Source organism: Berghia stephanieae, chromosome 4 (assembly GCF_034508935.2).
Source record: "Berghia stephanieae isolate SIO BIC M18660-M18661 chromosome 4, UCSD_Bste_1.3, whole genome shotgun sequence".
In the NCBI taxonomy this organism is placed as follows: Eukaryota; Metazoa; Mollusca; class Gastropoda; order Nudibranchia; family Aeolidiidae; genus Berghia; species Berghia stephanieae.
Genome location: NC_088363.1, coordinates 51,499,608 through 51,516,053, shown reverse-complemented (window position 1 = coordinate 51,516,053; position 16,446 = coordinate 51,499,608). Strand labels below are relative to the sequence as shown.

Sequence of the window (16,446 nt, the reverse complement as noted above, 5' to 3'; positions counted from 1 at the left end):
GTCATTTATTTGTCTTTCATTTTATGGAACCTGTGCTTCATCCAAGAAAGAATTACTTGGTCCTTTAACAAAATGAATATTTTAATCTTCTGACAATGTCAGTGATCTGTTTTTGTTCATTTGTGGTGATAGCACTACATCAGACTAATGATAAGTAATTTAACACGTTACAATTACATCTATGTCTCACTAGGCTTTTGTTTTATCATTTTTCTCTATGTTTGTTATTTTCTCTTCAGTTTCGTGCTTGTCCCTCTGCTTGTATTGTTTGGCTGTACAATTACTTTTTTTGTTTATTTATGAGTGTGCTATTTTAGAAATTTATGTATTGTGTGTGCGTGTGTGTTTTTGTGATATCCTTTTCATTTGCTGTTGTTTTGTATGTTTTTGGTTGTGTGAGGTTTTTTTTTTTTATTTTTTTTTTTTTTTTGTGGGAGGAGGTATATTTATACTTTATGTCCTTTTTGTTCATTGTGTCAGCTTGCCAATTTATGTTGCCAAGAGACGTTTATCCATTTAAGATATAAGATGAAAATATATCCAATTGAAATGCTTTCATTTCGTCTCCGGAAATTACATCTGGTTTCACTTAAAAGACTGGCATAAGTGAAGTTTGAGCAATGGTCTAAAAGTATACAGAAGCCTGATTTAAAGCCAAAAAAATGCTGATGGTCATTAAGCACCAGCCCAGTTTTCTACTAGTTTTTGTTGTCAAGTAACGGTGCACCAACTCAATCTACACCGTCCTCCCTTATATGATGTAATAAGAAGCTTAAATGAACTTATATTGTTTTTTATAATGGATGTTTGGGAATGAAATCACATCGAGTTGTTTGTTATTCCATATTTATTTCATACGACATGGATTTGTTTTGCTTTTTAAATATCTACATACATGATGATAATAAAAATAATTGTACAGTCCACTCCGGATAATCGCAACACCTTGGGATCACCGAAAATGTTGCGATTAACCAAAGTTGCAATTAATCAAAGTTGAGTTTCCTGTCCATTACCGCAACATTTTACACATATATAGTAAACTCAAACTAGTTGTAAAAATTGTTCTTAGTCCACCACATACTGAGCAATATGATTGAAATAAAAACCCATATGGCAGCCCTTTGTATATTTTTTCAAGCAAAAACAGCTTTGATGCAAGTTGGCATCTTAATCAGATTTGATTAACTTTCACTCTTTTGTTCTCAACATTTTTAAGAGTCAAAGAGATTAGCCGTGATGAGAGACTGTAAGCTCTCACCAAACTCATTGGTCACAAAGCACAGTTGTCAATCCTAAAACAAAAGGATATCTCTTTACAACTGTCAGTGTCTACCTGTTGTAAAAACTATACCCAGCCCCTTTGCCTCCTATTTAATGGCCACAGATGACATTACGAAAACATACTGCAATGCCTCACCCTCTTTTGTCTATAATAGAGTGGTGACACACTACTGTAGCATTAAATCCCGTTCACTCTCGATTTTTCAACATGTCACGATTTCTTCCATGATGAAATTTAATCATGATATTTATTTTTAATTGATTTCTTGAATTTACCACTTGTTGAGGGGAAAATTTGTTGTGATTAACCTTAGTTTGTTGCAATTAACCAGTGACTTTTATATAGAATTAATTCTGTTTCTTGGGAAATGTTACGATTAACCAAAAGTTGCGATTAACCCAGTTGTGATTATCCGGAGTGAACTGTAATAATGAATGGCATTTATATAATGCATTTTTCACAGAGGTGCTTATTATATATTACAGATTTTTAGCGCAATTAGTAATATATATCTTGCCTCGGTCTTTAACCTCTTCCCCCATACATCATAATATATAGATAATCAATGTATGGTTCTTGCCTTTTTCTCCCTAACATTCCACTTCTCAAATTGTGATTCATTTTACTCAAAATTAACGAGGTAATAGTGGTAATAAGTGGGTTTGGAGCAAGTCTTGTTGAATTTTATAACATAGTGTACAATAAGATCAAGAAATTATGGAGCAGACACGGGTGTAAGATAAAGAACTGAACAAATGTGTATGAAAGGTGCCAGACAAAGCAAGAAAAAAAACATCCCAAAAAAATCAGGCGAGGTCGACTGATTTTTTTTTGGGATGTTTTTTTTTTTCTTGTATTTTTCTTTCTTGTTTTGTCTGTTACCTTTCATAAACACTTGTTCAGTTCTTTATTGTAGAATAAGAAATTTTAAACAAGAATATCTAGCATTTGGTGAAATAATCATTTCTAGACTCAGTATTTACCTAGTGAGCTTTTAGAAACAAACTGTGTCAAAATTGTTTTTTGAGGCAAAATGTTAGTTGCTCAAATTTCTACTGTGTAAAAACAAATTCTTCATGCCAAAGTTTTGATATCTTTGACACAAGTAAAACTTTGCGTATATTTATCTTCGAAGTGGTTATTTGTACTACCACTACAAATAGCGAAAACTACCGCTTTTCACTATTTGTACTCCCAGAACTCTTATGTGTTTAAAGTTGCAAACCACCGCTCCTTTACCTATTTGTAGCTACCTACTCCCAGCACTCTTATGCGTTTAAAGTTGCATTTGTGAGCTATCAAGGACCAGCCGACCCCAGCCTCCACTTTTCGCGGTCTGTCTTTGAGAAGTGTGAAGCAAAGAAAATGGCCCTCTCGGTAAACGAGACATTCTCATCTTTTCTCCAATTTGAAAACATTCGAAAATGAGAATAATGTACTTTTTATTAAAAGTCAACAAAGAAGGTAAGTAAACTAGATACGACAATTTTTTTCCTTAATTAAGTGGCAACTCATTTCTCGTCATTCTCACTCTAACTCTATCAACTAAGAAGAGTACACCACCTCAAACATTTGTCAGTTCATATCTTTGCTTGCATGAGGTCTATTTTCATTTTGAAAAGTTCAAAGTGAACAACTAAATGACGCCGATTCAGTGGTGTATTTGGTCTATCTTCATGTGAATAAATATTTTATTATTGACTTTTCCAAAATTCCAATCGGCCATTCATTTGCATGTCGTGATCTATTTTTCCTTGATTTCAGCTGTCTCAGCTCTAAACTATACTTTTCTTTCTCAAAATAATTCATTTTCTGTTTGCAATGTATTACAGAGATGTTGATTTACCACATGTAAAAATTTGAAAGTTGTATCTGAAGCTGTTTCTGAATTATACGTGATTATCCATTGGGATGCTGTGCTTTTGTCACATTTTTTCCTATTAATTAGAGATTTTCCACCACATAAACGGTCATAACTTTTTAACCAGTTGAGACAGAGCGATAATTTTTCACTCTAGTTAATGTTTCACTCCCCTTTATTTTTCTACGCTAAATTAATACCCATAGCCACTATTTTGAAAAATTCTTGCAAGTGCCTACTAAGAAGTTAAAGAAGAGGGTTGAACTTGAACCTGAACATGCTCCTTCTTCTTCTTCTTCTACTAATAACTACAACTAGATAGGTACTACTCCTCTCCTGACTGATCGGAACCGTTTAAGAAACTAAATTACGGGTTCCACCGGCGCAGCTCTCTAGACTTCCAGTCCCCCAGTGCCCAGTATGGGCGGGAGACCTTACCCCCGATGTTCCTCGAGCCAAGGTAGTTTCACTTTATAATTGTTTTAGCTTTTGAACTGTGGATCTTTTGTCAAACGTTTTATTTTAATTTTTCAAATTTAGTAGCACTTTAAAGGTCTGCGTTAGGTATAGCTCTGCTGTACTGTAACTGTAAGAGCGTAAGAATAACATGGTAAAAGTACTGTAAAAGTATGCTGATGACGGATGAAAATGATATTGACAATGAAATTATAATAAAAGAAGAACAATAGAACTTATAATCAAATCAATAAAGAAGCTTTAAAAAAATGAAATTTAAAAGAAGTAAGAAAAAACTGCCTCAAGAAGTGAAAAAAATTGTCCCTGTTGTTGAGATGTGAAGTGGACATAATCGTGTCTGTTAAGAATTAGAAGAAATGAAAGATGCCACTTTTTATTTTAAATGTAGATTGCACATTAGCAGAACACTAAAAAAAAAAGTAAAGAAAGAAAATCCAATGTGGCAACTTGGTTGCTAGTGAAAAAAGTAAAATTACTCCGCTCAGCATTGCTGCTAGTGTGATGTCTAGTGTTAGTTAGGTGTCACTATATTAGAGTGATATCTTGTTACTTCATATTTTCATTTTAAAACCTGTAGAACAACTTGATTGATTTGTAAATTTCCTTATATGACCATTGTTTTAGTTTTCCGCAGCCATTTTAATTCAATTTGAAATATTGAAAGGTACTGGAGAGGAGTCTTAGCGGGGTTTTTTTTTTTTTGTCTGTTAGTTTTAGTTATAGGTCATAGTGCAGGTCCAAGTGTTGGAAATGTACAATGTTTTATTTTTTATTTTAAGGTTAGTTGAAGGAATACTTTCCTTAGCTCAAGGAATGTGCAGAAGACCTCCCCTATTTACTACTTACTACTACTACCCAAGTACTAATGCTAGACTACTTCTTCCGCCACCTCACTCCTAAACGGACTGACACCACAGGCAACTGATATTATTCTCTCTCTCTCTCTGAGTGTGTATCTGTCTGTCTATTTCTGCCCATCTCCCCTCTTTTTACTAATTAGTTTGTAGGTGTTTGGCAAATTCTCAAGAACAGCCAAGATATATGCGGCTGTGTGGCACTCACTTCCGGATTGGAAGGTCCTGGGGTCGAGCCTCATCAAGGACTCACATTCTCTCACTGTACTCATGTGTATGATTTCCTATCCGCTAAGAGCGTTGTCTGTCAGAAGAAAAACGTCGCCTAACGTTCTACTTGTTACGTGTTGCTGCTAGTCATGGATCCTTTGTAAAGTGCTTTGAGCATGTTTGGTGGATATTGCGGCTTATGAAAGCTCAATTCTTTTTTTAATATTTATATATATATAATAAAGATGCAGGATGATGACGGGCATGCGCTACTTTATGATGTAGTATAAACCATTCCTAATATATGATTTTGCTAAATAGGCCTACACTCAAATTTTACGAGTGTATCTGGTGGCAAATATTAGACACTCGTTGCCACTGTGATTTTGATGAAACTTGGCTTATACACAGATACATGAATTTTCCTAATACGGCTTCAAACATGCGATCTGAACTTCAATTTATAATGAAGTAATTTTTCTCAAATGACAGCTTGATTGAATGTGACAAGATCCTTTTACTTAATACAATTCAATTTAGTGTGGTCTGTAGTTGTTTGCCTAATATTAGAATGCACAGAATTTTAATTTTTATTGACTTTAAATATTGAAAACAACATGCCTTTGGCTTTCCATTTGTGCCATTCAGCTTTTGACCTAGTCCCTGATTTGAGTACCACGTCACAAATTTAAGTTCTTCGAGAAAACTCTCGACTTACTTTCTTATTCTTCTAACGTACTGAACTGTAACACCTTTGTCTCAGTTGGAGAAAATATTGCAATTTTTAACTTAATATTTAGGTGTTTATGTTATGATCTTTTATATTATTCCGTGTTTTTCAGCTTCCATCATATCACCCTGAGGAAAGTTGGCTAATTTATGACTTTTGTGTCTATGAATGCAAGCAGGGCAAAAAGCAATTGACTTCAAGCAAAGGAGTTCGCCCTAACCAGAGGTAGGAGGTTGTTTTTGGACGGGGGCAGGAGGTGTTTTTTTACTTTTACATATTTAAAAAAAAATGAAAATATTATATGCACAAGGTTATAATATTTCAGCATAACTCGGAAGTAAATTATCACCATCAGCTTTTCTATCTTGATTGCCAAGACAATTTTAATAAAGCAATCAAACTGATTCTGAATTTTAAAACATCCAGAGGAAGAGGCAATGTGTGCCTATCTGCAGCTCATTTACAGTCTTCAGTGGGCGGGCTGCACGATGTAATGCAGCAAGACAATAGTTCAACTATTACCAGAACAGTTTTAAAAAGTGAAAGACTTGATTTGTTCAAAAAATCTGATTGCGCTGGATTAGTATTATTATTGAATGTCTTATTAAGATTTATTTTCAATTGCTCTATAATCTGCATGTTGAAATCCTTCACAATTGAGGTATGCAAGTGACAACGCTATTAATATTTTATCATACTATGTTGTGGATAATTTTATTATTTTGTAATAAAAAGTTTTTCTTACCATGCAGGACTCTGAAATTAATACTGGCTTCTGAGGGTTACAGGGGCTAATCACAACCATGAAAATCACCCATGCGATAAATTGGTAAGACTCATTCATTTTATATTTCCATCGACATTTTGTCCCTGCAGTTTTTCGCTGCCGAAAATTTTACACTTGACAGCAATTAATTGCAAATTCTATTTTAGTCGCAATTAGACTCAATTTTTTTTATAAATATGTATTATTTTTTCTTTTCTTGTTACTTTATATTTTCAGTACTTAATTGTCCCTCCTCCCTCCCACTATTGAGTGTAATATATAGTAATAGATTAGTTAGGTAAATGCACTGTTGACACCAGGACCAAATGTTTAAAGAACAACAGCCATTCCAACTCATATTTTATTACGATACATTCAAGGTGGCGCACTGAGATGGAGAGATGATGACCAGCTTGTGACAAAATTGACTGTTCCAGAATTTGTATTTTTTTTTTTATTAAAAAAAAAATTTCTTGGAAGGGTTCTGGGCAGAGAGTTCACATTTTTCTATCCCTTATATTTGTTTTCCCTTTCCATGTTGCTCCCTGTCTTTGTTATGGATTAAGATTGCTCATTTTTTTCCTGGTCCTTGCGGGGGTCTTTAGTTGGGAGGCAGACAGTCAAATACAGTACCTTTCTTCTTGAGATGATTTTTTATACTGTAAATCATCTCTCTGTTATGTACTGTTATAGGTTTTGAATATTATTGCATTATGTAAATGTTTTAGCAGGATCCTTTGCTTGTGTCTCGGTGAGACTTTGAGGTAATGTCAAAATTGGTACATCTTTGAGGTGCTCGTGAAATCTACTGTTCCCTATTTATTGAATCAGTCACCATATCATCATCCTTTTTATAGTGTTGTAAGCGCTATTAAGTCCTGTAAGACAATATAAGCAGATCTAGGTGGTGGTATTTTTTTGGGTCTTTTTTTTTTTTTGTCTTTGTTTTTTTTTTTGTTCCAGATAAGGAATTTTAAGATTTGATGGTTGTCCATAGACTTTTCAAAATAAAATTTGACTTTGACTATGAGTACGATGCAGTTATAAGTGCTTGATTTCTGAAGACTAATTATAAATGGTGACCACTCTATTGCGTTTTTGTATGCCATGAAAATGTTACAAAGACAATGAAGCGACGTTTGTTGGGAATTCTGCAGTCATTCATTTAACCCTTGAATTTGATGAGCGCCTGTTGCATTTTAGTTCATTCAAGTATTTTAGAGTGACAAACACAACTCGTGCATTATGGGTTTATATGCAGATTTTTGTCTTTAAATTGTCAATAAAAAATAAAATGCTTTTTATTGTTTTGTTAGCTGGCAGGTCTGAATTGAATGCTATTGCATACAATTTTGTACTTTTAATCTTTTTTCTTTTTACATTTAGCCATCCTCACTTTATCCGGAGAATCGCCTGCCCCTCGTGAATGAGACAGTGAAGGCTATGACTAAAACAAAGGTGTCCACAACCCAACTTAGGCAATACATTCAATCAAGCCAAGGATAAAATGTATTGCCTAAAGATGTCGAAGATTTGCAGCGGAGATTGTTCAAGACTGATATTGACAGGACGGACGGTGAGACGGTACAGGAATTACTGAGAGAGATAGAGGAGGAAGGAGGTGTAACAAAGTTCAGTGTGAATGAGGATGTTGGTTTTGAGTATTTGTTTTAAGTAACGGGAAGAATGAGGCGTGATTTGAGTGTTTTTTGTGATGTGTTTGTTATGGATGCAACATACAAAGTAAATCGATATTTGTATCCACTTGTGAATATTATGTGCATAGATGATGAGGGTCATGGCGGGCGAAAGACTGGAAATCCATGACCAACCTGAAACTGACATTGTACCAGTATGACGTGTGACAAATACACAGGAAGGACTGTATCGAATTGTATCTTCAGTGACAAACAGGATCAATAGCTTATTTCAAGTTATGGTAGAACATCAGTTTCTGCAAAGAATCTCCCAGTTGGAACAATTTTTGACTATTGTCTCTGAAGATAAAGACTTTGACATTGTTGACATGACTGACTTAATACAGACAAATCCCCATTCTAACCCTCTTTCTGACTTTTCAGAGACACCAGACATTGTAAATGCACGTACTGACCAGACCCCACAGACATTATAAATACACACTCTGCCCAGACAGAGACCACAGAAGTTATGGACACACCGACTGACCAGACAGAGACCACAGATGTTATGGACACACAAACTGACCAGACAGAGAGACCAAAGACGTTATGGACACACAGACTGACCAGACAGGGACTCCAGATAACAGAGACATGCGACCATAAAGATGCCCTTGACACGACAGAGACAGTTAGACTGCGAAATTTTTCAAATGTGACTCTACACAGGAAATTTCATACAGAATTCCCTTAATACATTTACTCATTGTCCATTTGTAAAATTTATTTTCATGTAATAAACCACCAAAAAAGTAAATTTTTAACGTGGGTGGGGGCTGTCACGTTACTGTAGAACGAGCTTAAGTCTCAATGGGATATTAGCTTTAGGCAACCACAAGTTGGTATTTTTCAAACCTGTTGCTATGCTATCTTGTGATGACAATGTCTCTCAGTCGCCAAACGTCACTAGCTATCCTTCACATAATGCAGGGTTGATTGTGTGAAGTACGTTTGGGGCCGGAAGATAGCAAGGCATAGTGCAGGCTACTGTACTGTGTCAGTCCGTGAACGGGTGACCAATTCATAGTACAGAGAAGGCAAATCTGTTACTATATGTCCCAATAAAAATATAACACAGAGAAGGCAGAAACTGTGTTATACAGGTCGGTACAGAATAAAACAAATATAACACAGGAGACCAAACACTGTGTTGTAGAATATCAAAATTTCAAAGGTGGTCGGTCAGTGACGAAATAAAAAGGGACATTATAAGTCGTAATATCACATCCCAATAAAAGCGTGTGACAGTAAAAAGGTGCCCGTTAACAATTGAGTCGGTCAAGTCTCTATCCAGATTCAAAAGGATAGTGCAAAGTCCTGTATGTAAAACAAATTTGAGAAGCATGGTTGTTCTCAATACTTGTTGGGTCGTGATCGGTATAGAGTGAAGTAGTGTTCATGCTACACATCTTCACGAAATATCAGAGCAATGCTGTGTCAAGATTACAGAGGAGCAAGAAGACAAGATTTGTTTGTGTGTCTTTATATGTTACGGAATAGGTACATTTTGGTTGTCAAAACTTTCATTTTTATTTTGACATTTTCTTGATCTTTTAAAATAAAATTATAATTTAATTTAATCAACAGACTTGTTTAATAATTTAAAGATATAGTTTTTTGTGGGGACCTTTTGTAAAATCATTAGTCTGATTGTAGTTGTAAATTTCTTTATATTCTAATGTCATAAAATCAGTGACACCACTGAATTCCTACCAGCGCTTTTACTCACTGAGTCCCTACCACCAGCGCTATTACTCACCCAGTCCCTACCACCTGGGCGGGGTTCCTGACCTCCAAATGTGGGCAGGGGGGTTCATACTGTGTCTTCTATCCCCTTATATCTGTTTTCCAACATGCTTTCTGTCTTTGTCTTGGAATGAGATTACTTGGTTTTGTCCTGGTCCTGGCCGGATCCCCTGGCTGAGAGGGAAGCAGTCGAATGTATAGTTAGTTTTGGGAGATGATATTTTTTTCATTGTAAATCATCTCTCTGTTATGTACTGTATTATGTTTTATTTACATATTATATTTGATTTGTTAACATTTGAGTGTATTCCTCTTAGTCGGGACCTGTGCTTGTGTCTGGATGAGACTTTTAGGTGATCTTAAACTGAGTACTTTGATGGTGTGCTCTTGGAATCTACATCTGTTTCCCATTTGAACAAATTCCCCTTTGTCTTACCTTTTCTTGGGTGCTTTAATTGAATTCTATAACTTTTTACTATCCCATTTCTTCCTTTTTACTGGCGCTGATATGACCTTAATGTGTTGCAAGCGCCGTAAAACCCTCAAAAACAAATAAATACACAAACAGTCCCTACCAGCAGCGCTTTTACTCATTGAGTCATAGAGCTTTTACTCACCGAGTCCCTACCACCAGTGCAATTACTCACCGAGTCCCTTCCACCAGCGCTTTTACTCACTGAGTCATAGAGCTTTTACTCACCGAGTCCCTACCACCAGTGCTATAACTCACCAAGTCCCTACCACCAGTGCTATAACTCACCAAGTCCCTACCACCAGCGCTTTTACTCACTGACACTGTCCCTACCACCAGTGCTATTACCGAGTTATAGAGCTTTTACTCACTGAGTCCCTACCACCAGTGCTTTTACTCTTCGAGTCCCTACCACCAGTGCTATTACCGAGTCATAGAGCTTTTACTCACTGAGTCCCTACGACCAGCGCTATTACTCACTGAGCCCCTACCACCAGCGCTATTACTCAGCGAGTCATAGAGCTTTTACTCATCGAGTCCCAACGACCAGCGCTTTTACTCACTGAGTCCCTACGACCAGCGCTATTACTCACCGAGTCCCTACCACCAGCGCTTTTACTCGTTGAATCCCTATCACCAGCACTTTTACTCGCCGAGTTCCTACGACATGGCTATTACTGAGTCCCTAACCAGTGCTAATACTATTAGCCACCAAATCCCTACCACCAGGGGGGACAATATAAGCTCAGATTAGACCCCAAAAATTCTTACAGTGATGCAGAAAAAAACAACGAACAGATCTCTTTCAAATTTACACAAAATGTTTCTTACAACAAGATGGATAGGTTTAGCAATAGTCTTGAAAATAAATTTTTCAGAATTTTTTTTCGATTTCTTAGTGAAAATTTGGTGTGACATGACAGGAAAAAAAATTGATTTAAAAATTCATAAAACTGCTAAATTTTTGTTTAGCCCAAAACCCAACCATCATGATGCAAAACACATCATAAGAAAAATTCTGACCAAATTTGAAGACAATCTGATGGGAAACAATCCAGATGTGAATGTTAGAAAATCAGAGAATGACGCACAATGAAATTTTGAGAAAATGAAAAATTTGTCTTTAATTTGATAATAAAGCTAATTATGCAGACAAAGGCCAACATTCATCAAGTATAACCAATATGGAACAAGAAAACAGTAATATTTTATAAATTGATCAAATTCTGAAAAAAATTATAAACGATTCGCTAACCCATACCTCTAAGAAAAAAAATTGCGAAATAATTTAATATCTGCTGTTATTCACCAAAAAATTACTTTAGTGGTCAAATATGCTTTATAGTTCTAAAATTCTTTAATTATATCTCATGAACTAATAATGTAATGTATAATTTGATGCTAAACACCAAAAATAACAATTAAAAAAAAAAACTTTTTTAAGGGGCAACATAAGCTAAAATTAGACGTAAAACCCTAAAATTTCTAACATACATGCACCAAAAACTAGCATAAAAATTTCTTTCAAATTTAAACACAATGTTTCTTTCATAAATAGCTATATCATGAAAACTCTTGGAATAATTTTTTTAGAATTTTTATTTGATTTCAACTGAAAATTTAGCGCGGATCGACAGGAACAAATGAATTTTAAAATTTATAAAATTGCTAAATTTTAATTTACCCCCAAACACTTACATCATGATGTTTTTTTTTTGTTTGTTTGTTGCTTTAGGTCTCTTCCAACACAATTGAGGTTATATGAGAGACCGCTGAAACAAAAAAACAAGCAATCTAACAAAAATAGTACAAATGTCAATCAAAATCATAACCTAAAGATATCATCATAAGCTAAATTATAAATAACCAAGAACAAACAGGCAGAGGATTTACAGGAAAAAAATATCCCCTGTCAAAAATACAATCACAAACCAAAGAAGCAGGATAGGCTAGTAAAGAGAAGAAGAAACGACATCACTATCGGATCGTACACCCATGCGAACATCATAGGTATATGATTCAAGGATGATGCTCCCATCCAACCACCCTCACATCATGATGTAAAACACATCATAGAAAAGATTCTGAATAAATTTGAAGATAATTTAAAGGAAAATGATTGAGGTAGGATTGCTAGAAAATCAGACAAATGACATAAAACAGACATTTGAGAAAGCGCAAGCTTTTTCTATAATTTGACATAAAGTTAAAAGGCTGATTTTGCAGACAACTAAAAGAAATGATCCATCAAACTTTCAAAATATGACCGTAATAGGACAAGAAAACGAAAATTTTGTAGATTGATCTAAGTCTAAAAAAAATTATAATCAGTTCACTAACCCATACCCCTTAGATAAAAAAAAATGCTGTAAAATTGATTTTTTTACGCCCAGAGATAAAATAATTTTGTGGTCAAATATGATGTCATACCTTATGAATTCATCATTATAATCACAAAACCTAATTATTTACTGTATACAATAGGTTATACAGATGATTTCTAGATATATTAAATGATTTTTCAAAATATGATATGGCACGCTATCCTCATTTTTCATTTTTTTATTCTACTTGAGAGACAAGTCGTATAAAATTAGATATCTAGTCAAGTTGAACTGCAAAATCAATTCTATTTTAGACAATAAAACAGTTAAATAGTGCACTAGCTCTGAATAAAAAGCAATTTGCTTTCCCAAACCCTTGAAAATCTTACAGAAAAAGTCAACACTACTTGTTTGCCACCACTTTTTTTGTAGTTCCACAAAGAGGGTTGATCCTGCTCTGGATGGAAAAATTGAAATAAAAAAGAGACACATTTCATTAGCAATTTTTGGAAATGGCATTATTGTCATAAAATGCATTTGTCAAAGACATAGCAATTTTTAAAAAATGATCATTATTCACACCAACACACTTGAAATTTCATTGGTTTTACATCCATAGAACAAAACTCTTGGCAACAAACTATAGTCTGTCGTTAAGTTAATACATTCAGTAGTAATTCAATTCAAATGATGCTTTGCCATTTTCATTTAGAAAAATGAGCATTTATTTTATTGATCACCAATAAAAAATGTAAAGGCGCAATGGAGATTTGAAAACATTACTAACCATTGTCAAAAAGTGCATGCAGACACTCTGGTCTGCTGGCCCAGATGATGGTTTGCTGATTGATGAGTTTTGCCACAGGCAAAGGTTTGCCTCAACACACCTTGCCAGAATAGCCCTTGAGCCAGCATCTTTATGGATTGTCAGGACACCAGTAACGTCAACAGTGTTCTTTCATGTTAGCTGTCGATGAAAACAAAAAATTAAATTAAATTCACTACAGCAAAATAGGCACATACATGCCAATGCTAAAGTTTATAACAGCAACACTTCGCATGTTGAACGGGACATAACGTCTGTTAGGCGATATTACAATTACTTCGGACAGAGACAACGCAGTTAACGGCCAAGTACACATTTTACAACTGAGTCCGGTGAGAGAAAGTGAGCAAAGTGCCTTTTCCAAGGGCTCAACTATGCGCCGAGCGAGGCTCGAGCCCAGGACCTTCCGGTCCAAAAGCGAGTGTCATACCACTACGACATAGCCGTACGTAATTTTTAAAATATAATAAAAATAATCACACTAATATAATTATCTCACATTGTCATCATCATAGGCATTTCAAAACTACTAATAATACTACCACTACAGATATCTTATCATTATAAAATATTTCTCTCTCTCTCTCTCTCTCTCCATGAACATAACATACAAAACCCAATTTTCCGATATAAAAAAACAGCCCCCCCCCCCCCCCAAAAAAAAAAAAAAAAGTTTTGAAAAAGTATGGACGATGTGTCGGCCATAATAAAGATAATAACAATAACTGAATGAAAAGTATTTTTTTAAAGGACCCTGAGCCTGGAATGTCGTGAGTACTCGAAACCTCTTGATCGTGATAAAATTAGCAACCTTTTGACTGGGGATCAGGGCCTTCTAAAAATAGTATCGGGCCTGTCCAACCGAATTGCGCGAGTTCTCTGCTGGGCTTAAAAGTTAAAACCCCGCGAAAGGACCCTGAGCCTGGAATGTCGTGAGTACTCGAAACCCCTTGATCGTGATAAAATTAGCAACCTTTTGACTGGGATCAGGGCCTTCTCTGGGGATCGAACATTGAAACACCTGGTTTTAATCGCCTGACATGGAAGGATGATTTAAATTATTTGGGGGGGGGGGGGGAATTAGTATTTCAATTTTTTTAAGCCCTGTTATTGTTATTTTTCACAAAATAAAGTAATAAAGTTAAGTAATTCGCGGTAGCGACAAATGTGTCGTCAGCTGATGCACAATCAACAAACACACAACCCCAAAGCATGTTTAGTTTAAAAATAAGAAATGAATTAAAATGTGCATTTCGTATGCTTACCTTGTAAACTGAGTATTCTGTGACTTGAAAAGAGTGAAGAATTACCAAAGTCCGTCAAAATCAACTTGTAATAATAGTTATAATGTGATTGTGATGAGATGAAGTGGTCACTTTTTGACTTCCAGACAATTCATTGTATATTGCAGTTCTATCCGTATAAAATGTTATATTTTTAGTAATTACGCAAATTCTATTTTTAGTAAGAGTACAAATAAGCTCTGGCGTTATTTGCAGTGGTAGTACAAATAAGCGTAGCCATTTATCTTTTAAGTATCATTCTCGCCATTTAACTCCTAAAGCAAACTTACAAGGAATCTAACATATGTGAGGAATATATTTTTAGGTAAATTACAGTAAAGCTTCTTTATAAATCGTTAAAATTACATGTTTTGAAGGATAGGATAGAAAAAGTATGTGATTATGTTAAGATTCAAGCCAACTTGCTTCGGGAGAATACTCAACAAACTTAAAGAAATCCGTCCAAGTAAACGATATGGGAGACAATATTAGGCTTCTTTTTTTTTCGAGTATAAAATAAAATTTGAAATCCAATTTTTTTTTTTTAATGTAAAAAACTATACAAAGCTTTAGATATTAAATGTTTTAAAGTATAAAAAGCTTACGGTATTCAACGTCAAATTTACGTCTTGTCTCGAAATAAGATGAGCAAATTAATAGTATCATGTTTTATACCATAGCCTAGTTTTGATGATGACTGTGATGGGACAATACTCTTGAAGATGCTTCAATCTGAATCTCCACTTTTATTTTCAAGGCCAAATCCGGGTCTTAATTGTTTTACAAGACAATTTCTGGGTGGGGATCCTGACCTTCCATAGCGGGCAGGGAGGTACATACTGTGTCTTCTATCCCCTTATATCTGTTTTCCAACATGCTTTCTGTCTTTGTCTTGGAATGAGATTACTTGGTTTTGTCCTGGTGCTGGCCGGAGTCCTAGCTGGGAGGGAAACAGTCGAATGCATAGTTATTGTTTTGGGAGATGATATTTTTTTCCTTGTAAATCATCTCTCTGTTATGTATTATTATTTTTATTTTGAATGTATAATGTAAGCATTTGAGTGTGTTCCTCTTTGTTGGATTTTGTGCTTGTGTCTGGATGAGACTTGTAGGTGATTTCAAACTAAGTACATTGGTGGTATGATCTTGGAATCTACATCTGATCCCTATTTGTTATCAGTTCCCCTTTGTCTTACTTTTTCTTGGGTGCTTTAATTGTAATTCTAGAACTTTTTACTATCCCATTTTCTTCCTTTTTACTGGCGCTGATATAACCTAAATGTGTTGCAAGCGCTGTAAAACCCTTAAAAACAAAAACAAAAACAACAAGACAATTTATGTTTTATATATTAACTGTTTTAGAGTAAAAAGAGCATTATTGCTGTTTAATTTAAATTCCATTATTTGATTAACTGATGATATAACCTCTTATTAACTGTGCACTACTATACTGTTGTAAAAAGATGTTAAAAATGGTATACAGCGATTCTAGCATAAATCATACAGTTAAAGAAAAACAGTGTTATAGATTAAAATCTAATTATGGAATGCTCCACCCCTCATAACCATATGTTATATTATTATCCTCAGTCTGAAAATCAAATATGTACCGTCAAAGATAATCTAGTAAACAAGATAGAGAACTTCGAGTTTTTTCCTATTTGAAGAGTGTAGTATGAAATCGTAGTAATCCCCCTTTGGTTCTACAGGTGAATTCATTCAGCGTACCTAGCAACAACAATGATTTGATGGAAACTACATGTGAACTAGAAAGCTTGTTTATAGCGTGTTAGTATCAAGAGTCTTTCATCAACACTTATGATAATGAATAAATATACATTGTTTATAAAACAAACGACCGTAGGCCACAAAATGTCGCCAAATTAAAACAAAATGTACCGCCGAAATGAAA

The 16,446-nt window shown here is 34.9% G+C and overlaps 1 protein-coding gene and 1 long non-coding RNA gene across 3 annotated transcripts in view; both read left to right on the top strand.

Annotated features, from left to right (window-relative positions):
* The window catches only part of LOC144970782 (phosphopentomutase-like), a 28,871-nt gene extending 27,020 nt beyond the window's left edge, over window positions 1–1,851 (top strand). For both annotated transcript variants that reach the window (XM_078910791.1, XM_078910792.1), the window contains exon 20: window positions 1–1,851. This exon is cut by the window's left edge and continues 371 nt beyond it. The gene's annotated coding sequence lies outside the window, so the exon portion shown is untranslated.
* Window positions 1,852–5,503: 3,652 nt separating this feature from the next.
* Window positions 5,504–7,700, top strand: LOC144970783 (uncharacterized). Its single transcript, XR_013645020.1, has 3 exons — window positions 5,504–5,642; window positions 6,170–6,246; window positions 7,570–7,700. It is a non-coding gene; the product is annotated as an uncharacterized LOC144970783 (long non-coding RNA).
* Window positions 7,701–16,446: the final 8,746 nt, after the last annotated feature.